Source organism: Harpia harpyja, chromosome 16, assembly GCF_026419915.1.
Source record: "Harpia harpyja isolate bHarHar1 chromosome 16, bHarHar1 primary haplotype, whole genome shotgun sequence".
Classification (NCBI taxonomy): Eukaryota; Metazoa; Chordata; class Aves; order Accipitriformes; family Accipitridae; genus Harpia; species Harpia harpyja.
In genome coordinates, this window is record NC_068955.1 from 27893619 (window position 1) to 27912930 (window position 19312).

The 19312-nt window shown below is 38.6% G+C and overlaps 2 long non-coding RNA genes across 2 annotated transcripts; both read right to left on the minus strand.

The window, feature by feature from the left end:
• Positions 1-757: 757 nt before the first annotated feature.
• On the minus strand, positions 758-4198 carry LOC128152762 (uncharacterized). The gene is made up of 2 exons (XR_008238750.1): positions 3723-4198; positions 758-2666 (listed from the first exon to the last, which is right to left on the minus strand). It is a non-coding gene; the product is annotated as an uncharacterized LOC128152762 (long non-coding RNA).
• Positions 4199-9584: 5386 nt separating this feature from the next.
• LOC128152964 (uncharacterized) lies at positions 9585-15306 on the minus strand. The gene is made up of 4 exons (XR_008238800.1): positions 15207-15306; positions 14161-14305; positions 11850-11999; positions 9585-9784 (listed from the first exon to the last, which is right to left on the minus strand). It is a non-coding gene; the product is annotated as an uncharacterized LOC128152964 (long non-coding RNA).
• Positions 15307-19312: the final 4006 nt, after the last annotated feature.

Below are 19312 nucleotides of genomic sequence, written 5' to 3' on the forward strand. Positions count from 1 at the left end.
AGAGTTTAATCAAATATAATACAATGGTAGTGTACTAGTTACCCTCATTGGCTAAAATGGGGCATAAAATAAAGTTTATGTTTGCGTAAGGCTTCTTCACAGAAATGGTTTCACCCACAGAGACGATTATAGTGTTCTGTTTTTGGAAAGAGCTAAGGAATTTATAGCCTAACAAATCTCCCTTCCCATAATTCCCGCTTCTTAATTCGTCAGGAGCTTCATCTTCCCTATCGTCACCTGCACAGCTCTGCGTTTCACACACAGGTAACACCAGTTCCTCCCTGGGGAAGTTCCTAAAAGCATACACCTCCAAAACACACTGCCCTGTAGCCATCCAAGGAAGTGAAAAGGGAGAAGTTACGCTGCCACGGAGCAGATCTATTCGGTAACTTCCAACAGGAAAGTGCAAATTCTTATTTCTGTGTATGCAAAGAGCATTGTCAAAGTTGCCTTTTAGGGAATGTGCTGATGAATGTAATCGAGAGGATATCACACAGAGAAGTAAAGCCTACCATATGGCAAAAATCAGAAGGCGCATGAGCTGTTCCCACATAAGAAAACAGCCTTTAGGCACAGGTAACAAAATAAACATGCAGCAAAACCAATCAGAAGCAGAAAGGAAAACAAGCTGTGTGTAAGTTAGAAGATGCTCTTCAAGTATGCACAGCAAGAAATCAAAGGAGCAAAATGAGTTATCAGTCACCACAGAATGGCAGCTTTTAGCCTAAGCAAAAAAAACCCACAAAGAACAATTCACTATAAAATAAAGGTTTTATTGACTTACTAAATTAAAATCCTTTTCTGTGACAGCTCAAGATATTTAAATGAAACGAAAAGAAACAAACAGAAAACCACCTCTGGAAAAAACTCTATTTAGCGTCTTTGTGGTAGCTTCTCATTTAAATGAGTTTCTCTGTCAGCTTTGTGGTAGCAATCTCCTCCTGGTATTCATCAAGCTAACAGAGTGAAAATACGCGGTGAGGAAGACCTCTATTACTACAGTATTGTACTACTAACAATCACGGTAAACTACGTATGCTATCCAATCACCAATGTCCCCACCTGATTAGATGCCCGGCTCCCTTACATCAATGCTTTCTGAAATGTTTCCACCTTTAGAAAACAACTTTATTGGATGCAATCGTATGCAGTACACAACAGAGATATTACCAAGGACAAAGAAACTGTATCCCAAATTCAGTTTATCACTGATGTGTCAATTCATTTCCCAAATGCCACAGAAGTGATACATCTACGAATATTAGGCAACGAATAGGCAAGTTATTGATCCTGTAAGTATGCTCTTTTTCTCGTGAACACGCATATTTTTGCCGTAATGTAATTGTCATAGACACATATGCACATTACCACTATATTTGAAGGGCTGTGTTCAAAACTTAATATTATTGCTACAGTAAACAAAGGTTTTTGTTTAGCTCAGTACTCTCTAAGTTTATGTATGTGTGGGAAAAAAAATCTGAGCTCCACTGTTCATATCTCATGAAGTCTTAATTAAGTAAGGAGTTGCCACCTCTGCTGTACTATTCATCTATGCTCCTTCTATAATGAGGGGAGGCAGACATCTCCAGAAGGTGAGCAATCCCATCCAGTCTTTAAAGACTTGAGACGGGTGATATGAATTTCCCTCTGGAGTACCCCGTATCTCTCAATTGCCCGTAGAGGAATCCTAGGTTAACTAGCGTAGACTACTTCAGCACAGCTAATGTTGCTTCTATCATCTTTACTTACGCGAGTCTGCAAGTTACAGTGCTCATCACAACTGCAATATTTTCAAAACTAAGGGAAGTTCTTACGATATTTTTGTATTTTTTTAAGAGCATCATCTTTGAAAACAACATATCCCCTACTCTTATTAAATAAAATGTTTCTTTCTTAAGCCTTACTACTTATACTGTGAGCAAAATGATTTAAGTATTGCAAAATCCTTTTTTTACAGAAGTAACTGTAATGAAGATTTTCAAAATAAAATGGATACCTAACATATATTTTAGGACCCATATATATTTAACACTATATTAATGCTTCTGCAGGCTAGCATGTTAGTTATGCAGCAGTATATTGACGATAATGCAAAATGCCCGAGTATGCAGGGAGTATAAACAGCAAATTACTAGTCTCAGCTCAATAAAAAGTAAACTGAAAAATAAAGAGAACTCTACCACCTTTGCTACTGCATGTGTGCATATGGAGGTATAGTCCTGTTTTTCTAACTACCTTCCTTTTCACCCCTCTCAACCACATGCAGATTCTTCATTAATTAGCACAAACAAAAAGCAAGTGCAAGTCTCAGCAATTAGAAATTACAGGTTTCCTGTAAATGCTGCCGAACCAGACAAATGTATATCTGTGTGAAAATGCACAATTTACAGTTATGACTTATCTAAAGTTAGCTAGAAATATATACTATTCTATTGAAAGTTATGAAATAGGCTAAAGCAGCAATTAGTGATTTTTTACTTCATTACAGATATGAGATAGACATTCCATGTGGCTGTGCTCGGACTACGTATTCTGTAATGTCCTGGGCCCGTTGCAGTCTGGCAGAGTTATAGACGGTATAATCTTCCAACAATAAATCTCAGGGACCAGGACCCAATTACAGTCGATGCTTTTCCTTTAGTATCACAAGAATCTGTACAAAACTGCTAGAATAGCAGAAAGGGAAATAGCTGGTCATAATTTTTTAAACTATGGACTGAAGTAGTTAGTTTTGTTAGAATATATATCGGTCTTCTGAAAACAAAGCAAGATAGCATTAGTGCATTTCCATTTCGATAGGACTTGGCATGCTTCAACTAATCCATTAATTTGTCTGTGTGATAAGGTAGAAAAGATTTTCAATACATATAGAAAGCATTGAAAAATACAGATTAAATTTGCTAAATCATAGAGTGACATTCTTAAAAAAACTCCCTGCTTCTGTTTTCCCTTTTCCCCCATCCCATGAGCAGTGACAGTCATCATTACTATTGGATGTACCTATTGCTAGGTGCTGCCAGTGAGACTAGTGATTCGAGGAGGAGACAGCTATGAGGAAGTATGGGAGCAGGGTACCACACGTAGAAGGAGCAGAGGATGAGTAGAGGGTGGCAGGGAAGCATGATCATGAGAGCTGAGAGGACTGGGAACAGGCAAAGGAAACGAAAGGAAAGGGTGAAAAAAAAGACAGAGAAAATGTAGCATTGGCTTGAAAAAAAACTTAGTGAAAGTGTAAACAATGTGCTTTAAAAAGGACAAAAGCATCTGTCACATGAAAGCCAGTTACAGATCTTACTAGGCTCATGTGAAAACAGTTGCTGCAGATCCCCCAGGGATGCTTTATTTGTGTTATTAGGAGAGACATCAGACTTTATAATACTGTTTCCTCATAATTTATAGAAAACAAGAATATTTTAACTTTAAATTATTGCCCCAGGCATGAAGAAAGATTGAAAGTATGCAACTTTACCATCCTAACTTTTGGGGACAGAATAAGTCATGACCTCTTCCACACTGGATCTAGTACCTATGATTCATGGTTCTTTCCTTAGCTGTTTCTCATTAATGGAAGGACATCATTAACCCGTTAAGGCTTCCTGAACACTATTTCAACCACACAGCCCTTCAACCAGAGCTAAGGGATTGTCTATTTACACTATGCCCCAGCTCTGCCATGTTTCTTTTAGGATCTGCTCCTAACTCTACTTCCATTTCAGGCTTACCAGAGGTTTGGGGTTTCTGTGGAAAAAGGATCTACACGTGGTTCTTCCCCTGAGGACGTACAAGTCCCATTCCTGTCCAGACTTCCAAATATTCAATAACTGTCTCCTTAACGTTGATCAAAAATATACTGGCTTCTTAAAACTGTTCCAAAATCTGTTGGCTCCAGCTTTGAGGAATGTACTCTGCATTTTGCTTCAGTGGTTCCATCACTATATATGCATCCCTGTGTGGCACAGTTTTGTTTAGAAAGAAAGATGAATGTTACAACTTAGGCTGCCTTTCGACTAAACCATCACTCATCTCTTCCAGCTAGTGAAGAAACCGTACTTGGACAAGCAGACTCTGGACTGAACAGCAGCACGTGCATTCACCTGTATTGTCACTCCCAAGTTTTCAAACTTTGCCCTAATAGTGCCCAGTTAAGCAGTGTGGTTACTGCCAGAGACAGCTGTCCCATCTTCGGACTCCACTGTACCTTTTCTTCCTTTATCTGTACTCCTGAGCTATGGGAAGCTGTTAGGTTTTTCTCCTTGAGAGGCCACAAAACCAGCCAGCCAACCTACCTCTCCCCATGTCTGGAGTATTTCCAGGCACCGAAAGTTTTTCCTGATAAAATTAAGTACTAAGCCTCAGTTTTTCAAAGTGATTCTCCTCAAGAGGATTTAAATTTCAGAAAGCATTAAACAGCTGGAATAGTGAATCACCGAAAACTTACGTCTACCTTTTTCCAAAAATGGTTTTAGAAACCAAGGTGGCGATTGCACATTCAGCAGTACCTTTGTTATTGGGACCAGTGCCTGAGACCACCATCTCCCTCTGCGTTAAACAGCAGGTTGCTGCAGAAGTCATCTGTGCTCCTTGTGCAGTGAGGAATTCTGCCACATGAATAGAGAGACCTGATCACAACTATTTTTTTTTAATTGCCTGTATTTCCAAACTGCCCATGTCCATTTTGTTGCTATTGAATATGTCTAAAATTGCACCAAGACCCTTTAAAAAGGGGAAAATTGTATTAGTTTATCCAGAAAACTGAAGCTGGTTGTTGGAAAGGTTACTTTTGATGATTTTTAAAATAATATAGCTTGCAAAGTAATGTGTCAGCTTAACACTCTTCTTTTCTTTAGAAAAGCGTTTTGTTTCTGATTTTAGTGAGGTTAATACAGTTTACCTGAAAGACTTGAAGCCTCTTCAAGACAAGTTCAGTTTTGAGGGTCTAGAGCTGTAATGTTTTTGAATTAAATTTTCCCTACTCCCTAAATGAAAATACTGATCTAAATGTTCAAAACACTAGCTGATGTCTGCCCATCAATTTTTCTCTACCAGTCTTCCTGGAAAAATCAAGCTTATTTTTACTAGACCATGCATAATACCATCTTCAGAAACAAATTGGAAAGTTAATAGGAATGTGCAAATGTTAAACTGCACGTAGCGATGAAGAAAAAAGCTGATAAAATGGTCAGTTTGAAGCTGTCTTTTTGCTGGCTCGAATAAACCATAACTTCTTTATAATCTTGATAATTTTACTTTACTATGTTCTTAGAAAAATGGAATTCTTCTTGGCAATGCGCAATTCAGTCATAATCATGCCATTTCAAAAGCCCAGCAAGGCAGTATTTGAAGCCTCCCAAGTAAGAAAAGGATTACACATTCACATAGCTCATGCTGCTCCATTTTCATCAGTCAAAATGATGAGAAAAAAATTGGTTAGACTCCTAAATATGGCTTATTGCATTTTTCTTTTCATTATGCTTTGAAGTTATCTATTACAGTGCTTGCCACCCTCCCTATGAAAAATTGAGAATATATGCATTCATCATGCTCAGAGCTAGAAATCAAGATAGAATAAATACAGTGTCATGAAGAAAGCAGCAAGCCGCTAGAACATAAAAGGTGTTTACATTCTTTCATAGAAGAGCTGATACGGTGTTATTTGATCCGTTATCTGGTATAGTGTAATCAAATTCATTAGTACTGGAATATCTAGCACTGGCTACATGAAGTGTCAATAGAAAACCAGAGCTGTAATTAAAGAAGAGGAAAGCGATTATCAGCAGCACATCAGGTGCTTATCAGCACGGTAGTAAATGAGCGCTCCAGAACTGACTTCTACTTCTCCCACAAAATCAAAACTCACGACACTACTGGGTCTGTACAAAACAGTCTGGTTTGAAGTGTTTTTACGCCAGGTGTCACACCAACAGGAGGCAGCGATCGTGCTGCTATTTCGCTTATTGAATTAATCTGCTTTAGAAAAGGCTGCTTCCAGGGCTGCTGGAGACTCAGAATCAAACCCAGATCAAATTCAGATGCTGAAGTCTATTTCCTAGACGCCACCTGGAAGATTGTTGGAGGGAAAGAGGATTCGAAATTTTAAGTTGTATATTTTGCTGAAGGTGTTTTGCACAGACTTGTACTGCTATATAACTTTATAGAGAAAATTATTATTATTATTACTACTTCAAGGCTATATTAAAGTTAGCTAGAACAGTTTTAATGTCTAACGTATAAATGTTTTTCTAACAATGTCACTGTGTTCCTCAAAGGAACACAAGATGGATGACATGGTCTGCAATTATTTTGTGTGATTACTCTTTCAGAAAAAAAATGATCAAAAAATGTCCTTTCACATTGCCGTTCCAGTTTAAACGTGGCTATTGTTAGTGTCTCCTTCCATCAGCTGCATTCACCATTTGTGTATTGCATACACAACTAGCTAGCATTTGTTGAACAGAATTTGCAGGAGACAGAGATACTAACGTGTCTGCATCTTTATGACATTTTCTACAGGTCAGAGCTGTAATAGCATATGTTACCCAACAATTGGAAAAGCATTGCCAAACTCTCTCCCCGGAGCTGCTGTAGAACAGCAGCTAGCAACAAACTGAGGCATCATCAAATACTGACCACAGCCCCTTAAATATACATATTACAGTGTGAACACTACCATCATTTTGATCCAAATTTAAGAATAACTGTGATAAATCAACACTACATCTGACAATAGGTCAAAGAAATCTCTGGAACAGAGAATTAAACAAACATGTCCCTGTAGAGAGAAATAAGGCATGACCCAGTGAACTTCTCAGTCTTTATTTTCTTCATTGTCCACTCCAAAAACTAAATGTTGACTCTATACATTACTTTAGTAATTCCAGCTGTCCACTTCGGTACTTTACTAAGTAGAAATATGTTAACTACATAAAAGTAAAAAGAAAGCTTTGATTAACTGGTCTGTGCTTTTATGGATGGTTCTGGCTGAATACTGATTCATTAATCAGCCATTAATTCCTCCTCATTGTTTTGTTATGTCGGTTTATATGTGTTTATTTTCCATCAGCTATTTACAGCTTTGGTAGGCAACATTTTGCTATATGATTTACAATCATATATGTTCTGCTGGACTCAAATAATGGAGTCTGGTAATGCAAGCACATTGCAGAACCGAAATCCTGTAACTCTTCTCTGTAGCTGTCCATACCTTTCCCTTCTTCAATATCAAAGTCTCCTTGGCAAGAGAAGGGAGAGCAGGTAAATTTAGAACTTCCCTTTCTCGTTCTGCTAGCGTGGAACATTGCACAAACCTTACCTTCTCCTGTGGAGATTGTTCAGGTTTTTGGAGTTCTTTCTGGACAGAAAAGTCGAACAAAAAGTGCCACAGTAAAATTGTCCTTTTTCTCACTGACATACGCTGCTGTCCCATTGCATACGTCACTTTTAGGTCACCATTCAGATCAATGTGTGTCTTCTAATTTTATGCGGCTTGATGTCACTGTTAGATTAATGATATATAATAGACAAGGTCAGCTGTAGCCAATATTTGTTTGGGTTTTTTCCTCTTTAAATTCAGGGATAAAGCAGATACCCTACCCTAAATAACCTAACACTATCACGAGAAAACAAAGGTGAAGTGTTTCGTTGTTAATTTCTTTACATCTTCTTTACATCTTTAGCAAAATTGTCTCTTTGTGTTTAATGATGACTAATACTACGGTTTTTTGAAATTACGTTAACAGAAGATTCTCACTTTTTTCATTTTATAGAAGGCCCCCAAGCTGAAACTACCCGTCCTTCTATAATTTGCTTGCTTTTTATTCCTGCTTTGCCCCATTCCCATTTTTCTTTTGGAATATTAGAAAAATGGTAAAAGAACATGTGTAGGAAGGAACATCCACAACTTGAAAACAACTTCTCATAAAAAACAGAAAAAATATTTCAGGCATATTATGGAAAAATAAGAGGCTGGGGTTTGTATGGTTTTGTATGGGTTTTTTTTAAATGAAAAAGATCTGTTAAATGTATTCATTCTTTTTTTTCAGATATTACTTCTGCACAGCATTTAATACAAAAAATTTAATAATGACACGCACGCAAAACGTTGGTTCACCCTCACCCATTTTGAGTGCTTAACTATCATGACCCAGTAATTTTTTTTTAGTATTTTAATCACCTTATTTCCCTTCACTATTTTTCACTTTTTCAGTTTTCCTGACTGCTGCCATAAGGAACTAGCAATATTACAAAGGTATTAAAGACCGCTTTTGTAGCTTTTCTTTAAGCAATAAGTTATAAGCTACCTTATAACTTGTCTGTAATAAAGAAATTTGTGACCTTATTTCCCAGACTCCAAACTAGAGATAATTTCTATAAGCAACTCAAGTATACTTTGAGTTACCCCTTACTAAATTAAACATTGATTTTTTTCTTACATTCTTAACTTTATTCCTTTCTTATTTATTTTTTAAGTAAGAAGGAACCCATTTTCTACTAACTAAAAAGCATGCATGACACATATCATATATTTTAATATAATTTTTTCCTGAAGCATGGCATTTTTCAGGATCCATGGTTGCATTCAAGTATAGACAATGTTTTTTAAGAACTTTCAATTTAAAATATTTTTAAGGAATGTCACTCAATGCCATTCTAATTGATTTTATTTTCTCATTGGAAGTCTAAAGTAGTTCACGAACCTTTATTTTGCATTTATGCCAAAACCCAGATCCTCAGCTGTTGTAGATCTTGTTGATTCTACCTGGTTACCTGGCACAGATTTTGTCAGTTTATACCAAACTGAAAGATCTAGCCCTCGTATTTTAACATTTCTTTTTAACAGAAAAAAAAAAAAAAGATATTTTTATACCATTTACATTATATGAATGTAGCTTCTACACACAAAATGAATATACTGCCTATATTGACAGAATTAGTTTATTTTTAAAGAAGATTCAAAACAAGATGACTGCGCAATGTAAAACCAGCAACAAACCAGAACGGTTGTCCCCCATTTTCTCAAGCGGAACTCCCCTTATCTTTAATACCAAGGGCAGATACTTTAGTATTTAGAAAAATCCTTTGTGACGTGAATATTATGGGCTTATCACACGGTCCAAAGCTCTCTGTTTTAAGCAAGAGAAGTATGTGTGGCTCATTCGTTTCCATATGCCACATAAAACCCTCTCCTACTGGGTAAATTAGCAGTTCCTAAAATTGCTGTATTATTGATGGCAGAATAATAATTTAGAGTCATTTACATAACTCATAGAACACAGTTCTATCTTGTAAATTACGTGTTACTGAAATGCCTAGCTCCGAAGCTGCAGTCAGGGAAGCCCTTCAGTTACGACTGTGAATCTTGGCTCCCTTGACACCGAGGATGCTGTTACTTCTCTCAAATTGCCTTTTAATTGGTGGGTAATGTTCAAGTATGCATAATGCTTGAATTTCAGTGCAAAAGAAAGCATAGTCATGTATTTGCTACTACTGGAACTTTTCATTCAGGGCTCCATAATATGTCTATCCCTCCTTTTAAACTCATAACGTATCTATACATACGTGCGTAGTCTTTCCCAGGAAAGCAGGGCTTCATCTCCCATAACGGTTCCTTGGGAAGACAAACTCCATAACTCCAAATGTCCCTCCTTCCTCCTCTTTCCCCCAGGTTTATTGCTGGGTATGACGTCATATGGCATGGGTCATCCGTTTGGTCAGTTGGGGTCAGTGCTCCTGGCGGTGTCCCCTCCCAGTTTTTAGTGCACCCCAGCCTACTCGCTGGTGGAGCAGCCTGAGAAACGGAAAAGCCCTTGATGATGTGTAAGCACTGCTCAGCAATAACTAAACCATGTTGTATTATCAATACTGTTTTGGTCACAAATCCAAAACATAGCCCCATACGACACTGGTCATTCATCCTAAACTGTTATCTGAGTTAATGGGTTAACAGCGTGTCTGTGATACAAAACACAGATCTATTTGCCGCTTAATGAAAATCTGCGCATTACTAGATGTTTTAATACGACTGATAAATGCTATATTAGACAGTGCTACACAGAAGACGGTCCTAGTAAACTGAATTTAATAGTCAAGCCATGATGAAGGGAATTACACTGACAGTTCAGTTGCTCCAAGCCAACTAGCGGCAAATTCCAAATTACTTGGAAACCTCTTCCAAGTAACAGAAATGTCTCTTCCTACAGACACATTACTTGTATTTGCAGTTTAGGGTTTGTTGGGTTTTTTGGTTTTGTTTTTAGTTTTTGGGGTGGTGTTGTTTGGTTTGGGTTTTTTTAAATTTCAAGAAATGAAAAGAGCGAAGTACATTTAAGAAGATCAAGAGCCCTCAGCCACACTGGTGTCGTGACCTGGAGAAGCTATTCACGACCCGTCGGCACACCCGGCAAGGATGGGAGATCCTGGATCAGTTCTTCTGACATCTACGGCATGTAAAAGAGGTCTGGCTGAGGGACATCAATACCACTAGCAAGGAACCCGGCTGGTGAACCCTGTTAAACAGATTTCTCAATTATATTGCCGTCGTTGTCAAGTACTTGGGACAAGTAGATGACACCAAGACCAGTGAGGTAAGGTTATAAACTCCCTGAACCAGAATAAAGCAGCCATCCATGGGGATGTATGTCTCCCAGGAGCCAGGGATCTCGTCTCTCTAGCGCTTCTCTGGCTAAAAGACTCAGGCCAGCCTTTCACTGCCCAGTAAAACGGGAGTGAGAAGGCTGCACACACCAAAGCTAAATGCTCTGCGAGAAGGTCTAGGTAAACAGTGTCTCCCAGTCGTCTGCAAGACTGCTCTTGCTCCATGTCCCAACAGACATGGCTTCGCACCGGAGACCCAGGAAAAATCATTTCGGCTGTTACTTGCACTTTGCTGATTGCTACAGATTATTTTCTAAACTGTTAATATATCCCAATAATACGTTGCTTCTGTTCCGGTACGTGCCTTGTTTCTTCTCAAGGAGATCTGCACTCCATGGAATATTTACTTGTCAACGTAAGGAAGGATTTACTGAAATAAATATCAGTTAGTTCTTTTGTCTCCATACAGCTTGTGGGCTTAACGCAGCTAATACAGAACATTGGAATACATTGACTTAATTTGCACTTGACAAAATACAAATATATATGATTATGTTTGACTGTATTATGTTGCTAATCAGTGTATTCAAGATGGCTGCATGCATATTATAATAAACTTCCATTTATTATGTATGTGCATGAACTGTATTAAGTCAATACATTGCCTAATTGTGTAGGCAGGAACTAATCTTCCCTGTTATTACACATGTTGCTACAGTTTACTATGATAGAAGTAGCTTTCACTTTGAATCTTTCTGTAACATGATAGATTAACAAAGCACTACAATCCCATGAAAGACATCAATGCACTGGGATTAATTTGCTAAACTAATATTTTTCCTCTTATTAGAAAAACACTCTATTAACATTTAAATACCTTGTTTCATCTGAGTATCAGAATGCTGTCGTAGTCACTCGTGTTTTCTGCATCTGTCAAATCTGTGCTCTTAGCAAATATCAATTCATTTTTAACAAAACCCTAACTGCAGCAATTAGTGTTCTAAAGATAAGAATATTACATTCCTCAGGAGAAGCTGAGGCATATTATGTTAATTTGTTTGTCTGTCTCTATATAGGGACACATGCCTTTAATTAAGTAGATAAGTTTTAATGAACTCTTTCTAAAATATGAAGGTTGTGATTTAGTTTTAATAAGAGAAAATTTGATGTTCCGTGCACCCTCAGCAGTGTTATTCAGTTCAGACACTGTAATATCTTCTCATTTTAAGTGACAATCTTTATACAATCTGCTTATTTACCCTGAAACATTAGTCCATGAGAAGAATTTAATCCCTTTTCAGAAAGTGAATGTAAGCTCCACGTGTCAGCTAAGTCTCAAGCCGGCGATCATGGATGTACATAAAGTTTGAGTTGGCTTTTGGCAGCAGGGAGAACATAACCCATATTCTCTGCAGGCAAAAGAAAGCGTAGTTAGGTACTGTCATTTCTGTCCTAAAAATAACAACTCTCGATTCTCAGCACAACTAGTTAGTTTGAATGCAGCACTAAACTAATTCCAGTTCCAGAGTGATTTAATGAGTGCTACTAATAAAATCACATCATAATCTGTGACATGTTGCGCTGTATGGTGCGGACATTCCCTCTGTTGCCAAACTAGTACCAAAAAAACCCCCGCCCCAAATGCTGAGAGAAAAAAGAAAGAAATCTGATAAAAATTGTGACAGGATATGTCTGCAGACATCATTTTAAACATCCGTGGTATAGGGTGGGGGATGTTACTTGAAACAAAGGAACTGAAAACTAAACAAATGCTATTACTGCGGTGTCACGGGTATGACCTGAGTGCAGTCCTGGAGACCTAGGGATGCTCCGAGCAGAGAAGGGACCATCTGTAAGACGCAGGATCCCACCTTACAAGTGGAACTGCCAAGAAAAAGACCTCTCATCGGCATGAACAGAACACAGGCACGCAAACAGAAAAAAGGAGGTGAGCCAGACATTGGGAGATGAAACAAAATGTAGGCATTCTGGTGCCAATGGTGCAGAGAACAGAAGTAAGATGGAAGGAAAGTATGATACCCGGCTGGATTTGAGCAGGGGACAAACTGTTTATCCCCATGCTGCAACTGCCTGAGGAAGAAAAAGTAGCAAGACACAACCTTATTTAGACGACAGAGGCATCCAATCAAGAGAAAAACATTTATGGCATGACTCAAGTAAATCTAATCAGTCAAAGTAGATGAACTTGAGGAAAAAGCCACCCCTTCCATCACTGTGTCGTGAGGGGAACAACCAACTTCATTCATTCCAGGTACTATGACAAGTCCTCGTTATCTCCAGCAAAACCAGTTGGAAGATTGTCAAAAAAACACATTATCAGTGGAAAAATATTCTAAAAAACACCAGGAGATGTCAATGCTTGTTGTTTACTATGACACACTGGAGTGTCATCTGTTGTTATGCCATTGGAAAGTACAACCTAGAAATTGAGTGTCACACATCAGCTTCGTTTTGATGCGACCAGAGTGAACACAGACGCTATTAGCTTTGTTTAGTGTTCTCATTGACTTCAAGGGCAACTTTAAATCCACAGAAATCCACATGTATAAGCCATGGAACTATTAAAATGCAGAGCCTCGTGACTTCTGCTAGACTTAGCAGAGGTAAAACCATCAAACCTACAAAGCAGTGAGAGCTCCATGCTATTTATTCCACTTAAAATACACAGGCAGACTGATTAAATAAAAATCTTCTAATATTACAGGGATCTATGCAAATCCCAAACTACTGAGAACAAAGAGAAATCACAGCCTGCTACTGATAACTGCTGATATATTAGCAGCTTGAACCTGCCCACTGTTTTGTGGTCAAGAATGGGGTTTTGCATGTTGAATGAGAGGTTCCTCCCAGAAGTTATTAGTGGTTGCAAATGTTACAGGCAGAGCACATCATCCAGAATATATTGTAAGGGACAGCAGGACAGAAAAAAAACCCCAAACTCTGGTTTATTGACATGCTATCTAATTTTTCTACTTCAGATGGGTCTGTCAATCCTTGAATTAGCCCAACTGTTTAAGGGGCAGACTGAAATTCTGGGCTCTGCCACAGTCTCTAGACAAATCAGTGAACAAAGTGGGGAGTCACAGGAGGAGATGACTTCCTATCAAGAGAGTGATGTGGAAAAAGTCAATTTCCCTGAAAGGGATCGAGGAAAACGCAGCGGGTTTGTGCTGTAGCATCATGAGAGGAAGAAACTGCACATCGTAAGACAGAGAAAGGCCAGAGACAAATGAAGGTTTATGTCTTTTGGCAGGTCTGATCGCTTCAAAAGTGGAAGGCATGTAATGCCTCAGAGATGCCATTTCTTTCCATACCTCATAAATAACCCAAGTATATTACTCAGCCTACCCTTGGCTTAGCTTTTCAGGATGATTTTACCAGCAGGATGGCTGGTAAAGGTGTTTGGCAAGGTGCTCTGCATCTCGTGGGGCTGCGAGGTGTCTTCTGCCTTGCTGAATTCAGTGCTCATTATAGCCCACCTTAAAGGTTTCCATTCCCATTTTGAAACAAAAAGCCCAGAAGATACTGGTCATTTTTAATATTAGATACCTGAACGGAATAGTAGGAGAAGGCAACCAGATTTGGCTTATGGGCAGTCTACCCGTTCCAGTATGCCAGAGGGGACGAATGGAGGCCACCTTCCCTGTCTCATGCCACCTTATGGGACATTCTGACCATATTCAATAAGGGCAAACTGTTTTAAGAAAAAAGAGAAACAAGAAGACAACAGCCAATATTTTGGTTTAAAGATTTGTGCCGAAATACGTCTGCTTTCACAACCCGCTTACGTATTAAATTACCGTATGTTTTGCCTTTATAGAAAATCTAAAGAATTAGCTTGTTTCCACAAAATAGGTTTCTTTTTACAAAAGCACCTTCTTTTGTTTGTTTACTTATTTATAACAACCTTAATTTAAGTTTACTCAACAGGTTTAGAAAAAAATATTTTAAAAAATTATTTAAAGACTTGCACGGTGCAAATTTTTGCAAAACTGGAAATTACACATATGTTTGTTTTCTCTATTCAGAGCAATGAAGTTGCAACCTTCTTTAATGTGGAAAACAAAACATGGATATAAGGACCTGCAAGTGCAGCTTGTCTGATGTATCGGTCAAAGTGCATCACTTCTAAATAAAGAGCTAGAAATAAAGAAGATTGCTGCTGTGGAACATATTTATTTTGATTTAACTTTTCTCCAGCAAGTCTGAATGCAGCTCACAACACAGACATTAACAATTGCATAGGAGAATTCTGATTCATCGTGTTAAACCACACGATAACTGCTACCAGCTGACTCAAATGAAAGGATTTTTGCTGTATTCAAAATACAGGCAAGTACAAATGCATTTTGTTTTTCCTTGTAAAAAATAATCACGAAGTAATGGAGCACTCTTAGATGTCAGTTAGTTAACATACTGCATAAAAATAATTTGGCTCCATCTACTAAACATGCCCAACCTACACTTTGAATACTGCAGCAGTTGGAAGACTTTCAAGTTCTCTAAATTTACTTAACTTAGGTGTTTAATTTTAAGCAAAAATTGAAGTACAATAGCCTAGTGAAGCCAGTAGATATTTTTTATCTTACACTCACATGTTATAATGGTGTTCATAAGTTCCCTAGGAGAAAGTGAGACAGTCATCAGAACCTTTGAAGTTTATCTTCACAGTCTTTCTGCATCTGCAAAAATTAAAAAAAAAAAAAAAAAAAGAGAGACTTTAATTTACATTTTAATGTGTTGTTTTGAATTCAGTAGGACATTTGAGTAAGCAAAGATGACCTCCCTCTTTTTTCCTGTATATTTTAAGAGTGACAGAACTTAACACTGTATGTTACTGCAGTTACACAGTTACGAGTCAATTTTAAAAACAATTTAATGTATTCCTTTTTTTTTCCTTTTGAAGGCTTTAAAATACAGTTAAATCATTTTTGCTTTGAAAATTCAATTAGAAGTTTTAAGTAGCCTTAAATAGCTGGATCTGTCAGCAGAGTTAAATGGAGTCTCTGGGGTACGCCTAGAAACTCCATTAGTCCAGCCAAAGAACTTAACTTTTACCAGGTTCTTGCAGGGACTGCTACTTAAAAGAGGATCTTTAAAGCATGTTGATCTACAACAGACCAACACAATACCTCTGCCTTGGTTAAAAGGGACCTGTGAATCCGTAGCTCTCTTCCCCGCTTCTGCCGATGACAAGGAAAGCCAGGTGGGAGGAGAACACCCGGGACCTCACACCTGCAAGAACTTGTGCACACAAAATGTTCCACACTTGACCCACAAAATGCTTCTCAGCCCCAGTAATTTCCCTGAATAAGCACGGAAAAACCTCTCAGACTTGTATTTCCATGTCTGGAAAAATGGCATAGTTTTGAGCGCGTTTATATTACTCATTTCCATGCTAAAACATTGGCTTTTATTTCTGAAAAAAAAATCAACCGCCTTGCCCCCCTTCTACCAGAAAAGATGAGCCAGCCCCAGTGACAGCACACTGGCCCAGTCCAGCAGTCCCCATTCCCACCTGCTGAGGAAGAAACCACAACAGCTTCTGCCTGTGGAGTCACGTTGCCACCACGCAGCCCGTCTCGTGTCCTGACCAGAGCACCGGCTCGCTGCTGCTCAAAGGAGAGCTCACACAGCCCCACCGCTGCGATGCTCGGTGCTCGTCTGATTAGGAAGTAAGTCAGTTCACCTTGCTAAGGCAGCAAAGTGCTACTGATTTACTTTCTTGGCTCTCTTTTTTACCATTTTACTCCTGAACATGTATGATGAACTGAAGCGCTTGGAAAAATGTTATCGGCGCTTAAGCCAAGCTTCACAAACCTGATGCTTTTGTAAGGAGTCATAAGGTTTTCACACGGGCAGGTCCAGCTGATACAACCCGCTTACACTTCCAAACGACTCCCAACCAAGCCTCTTACTATAAGCTCTGAAGATATTTAAGCAACCCTTGCATAAAAAGGAAAATAGGTAAAATAATTGGTGAACAGGTAGGAAACTGAGAACAGGATAATTTTCTCAATTGAGAGTGATCTCCAGAGGCTTTCCACAGTATTCTGCATCGAGACCTCCGATGTTTAACATATCCATAATATCATAGGAATGTACTGAATAGCAAGGTGGCAAAATTTGTTGATGGTAGAAAGTTATTCAGAGTAGAAAAGATAAGAACTGACTGCAAAGAATTCTAGAAAGACCTTATGACACTGAGCAGCTTTGTGTCAAAAGGCAGATAAAATTCAATGTAGAATAATATATGGCACACGCAGTAAAAAGCAATCCTAACTTCAGAAAGAATATAATGGGCTTTGAGTTGACCTTTACCAGGAAAGCAATCTTGGGATCATGATAGATAACTCCAGGAAACATCAGCACAGAGCTCAATAGCAGTCAAAGAGCAAATAAAGTCTTAGGAACTATAAGAAAAAAAGAGAACAAAAGAGAGAACTTTGGACCACTGAATAATGTGGTTTGGCTTTCTCATCTCAAAAATGACCAAGCAGATCTACAAAAGGTTCAGAGAAGAGCAACAAGGATGATGATAGATTAGGGACGATTTGTGTCCAAAGAACAATTAAGACTAGGAGTTTTCATCCTGCAAAATGGGTGAGCAAAGAGAGATAAGACAGACATGGGTGAAGATATGAGTGTCGGATAGAGGATGGCTCTGCCTCCTGCAGTAGAAGAAGGAGAAGGTATTACCCACCAGGTGACAGGTTGAAAGCAAAGAGAAGGAGGTGGTCCAGTGCACAGTACACAGCTAAACGGTGGCTCCTGTCCACGGGATGCTGTGAGTGATAAAAGCTTGTAAGCATTCAAGGAAGGACTGGATGAGTCTTCCCTATCAACTCCTCTGCTGAAAAATCCACTGGGGGTTATCACATACCTATGCCTCTTCTGGCTTAGAAAGTCTTGGAGTCACAAGTTGCTGGAGGGTGTTTGGGAGGGGTATAACTATTTGATTTTTCTCTCCTTCACTGAGCATTCAGTTTTGCCCAGCATCAGAGGCAGAGTCCCAGGCTAGAGGCACCATCGCTGTATGGCCTCTCCGCACGTGAAAAATAAGGTTGGTTAGACAAGTGCCACAGCCACTACAAGGTAAGTAGCAGAAACACGTGCCTGGGACAGGGAGTCATAGAAGTGGGAGGAAAACAGGCTTTATCCATTCTGGTGAGATTTTAGAAGAGCTCAAACTGTAACATGCAACCACACTTCAGATGTTTCAGTTGGGAGACTACTAACCTTAAAATAGCTCTGCTCCTAATAGGTACTAAACTTCACGCAGGATGATTCAAAACTCCTAACCAGCATGCATAACCTCCAGCTTTCTTAAGTTACCTGCTTATTCGGGCAACGGCAAGGCACCGGATTAAATCTCCGCCACTCATTTTCTCAGCTCACAAAGCATCTTCTTCACACAGTGTAGCCCAGTTTAGAAATATTTTGGTATTCTTGTTGCACCAGGAGTCCCCACAGTCCTCAGGCTTCAGCTAAATTATGTTTTCATTGAAATCATGTTCACAAAGCTCTCAGGAACCTTCAGCAGAATTGTGTTTCACCTGCATGAGATACAGTGTCAACAAATTTCGAAGAGTGTTGTCAGATGGGATTAAAAAAAAAAAATTAAGATAATTTTACTACCTTTAGCCCTGTAATCTTAAATTAGTTTATCCTATAAGCATGTGTAGCTGTTGTGCACACGCCTGAGCAACAAATGCCACCCGCAAGCTAGATATAATGCCAGGAATATTTTATAATAAATATGTTTCATCTGCTGCTTCTATGCTTACACTTCCTAATCACTCTTCCAAAACATGGGACAATGAGCCTATAAGGGGCAGAGAAGAGTATCTGCTATAATTCCACAATTCCTGTGGCATTTGAGAAGCTTTAGGAAATTTTATTGCAAATTAGATACATAATGATCGTTTCACTCATTACTGAAATGTCCAGGAACAAGCATTTCAACTGGGGTAAAGGGCAAAAGCCTTTTAGCAATGCACAACACAACAGTGTAGGAGAAAAAATGAGAAATATCTTTTCTAACAGAAACCAGTGAGGAATTTTTAAGTAGGTAGAATGTAATTATCCGATTGAAATTAAGCCATGACATTGCAGCTTTCACCTCTACTCTTGAAAAAAGTGCCATGGGATCTGTTAAACGACTGCATGTGGCCAGGACCTCAGTTTTATGTCTCATTCAGAAGTGTGGTGGGAAGGGATGTCAACTCAGCATTTAAAAATCCCATTTGTTTTACATGCAGCTTGGGAATATTTTTAAGCTTTCACTTTTATTGATTTGTTCTTAATACTCAGGGAGAAAGAAAGAGAGTTTCCACAAAAAGGACTGCAGGTACCAAATAGATAAATGGTATGGCTGCACAAGAAAAATAACACTGGCAAGAAGAATACAAAGATCCCCAAATATTTGTGTGCTAAATATATGTAAAAAATACTCAGGGAATACAAAACCCTGAAACTGGAAACTGGTGAATGCTCACTCATTGGGAGATATTTGTTCATATTTTATGCAAGTATATCCAGAATATAAATGGAAAGGATTTTCACTAGGGTAAAATAAAACTGGACTTTCTTCAGCCAGAGTAATGAGTTGCAGATAAAACCATTTTTGACACAGCAACTCAAATATGCCAGACATGGGGCACACGTACATGTGTGTATGTTTTACTAAAAATAAAATAAA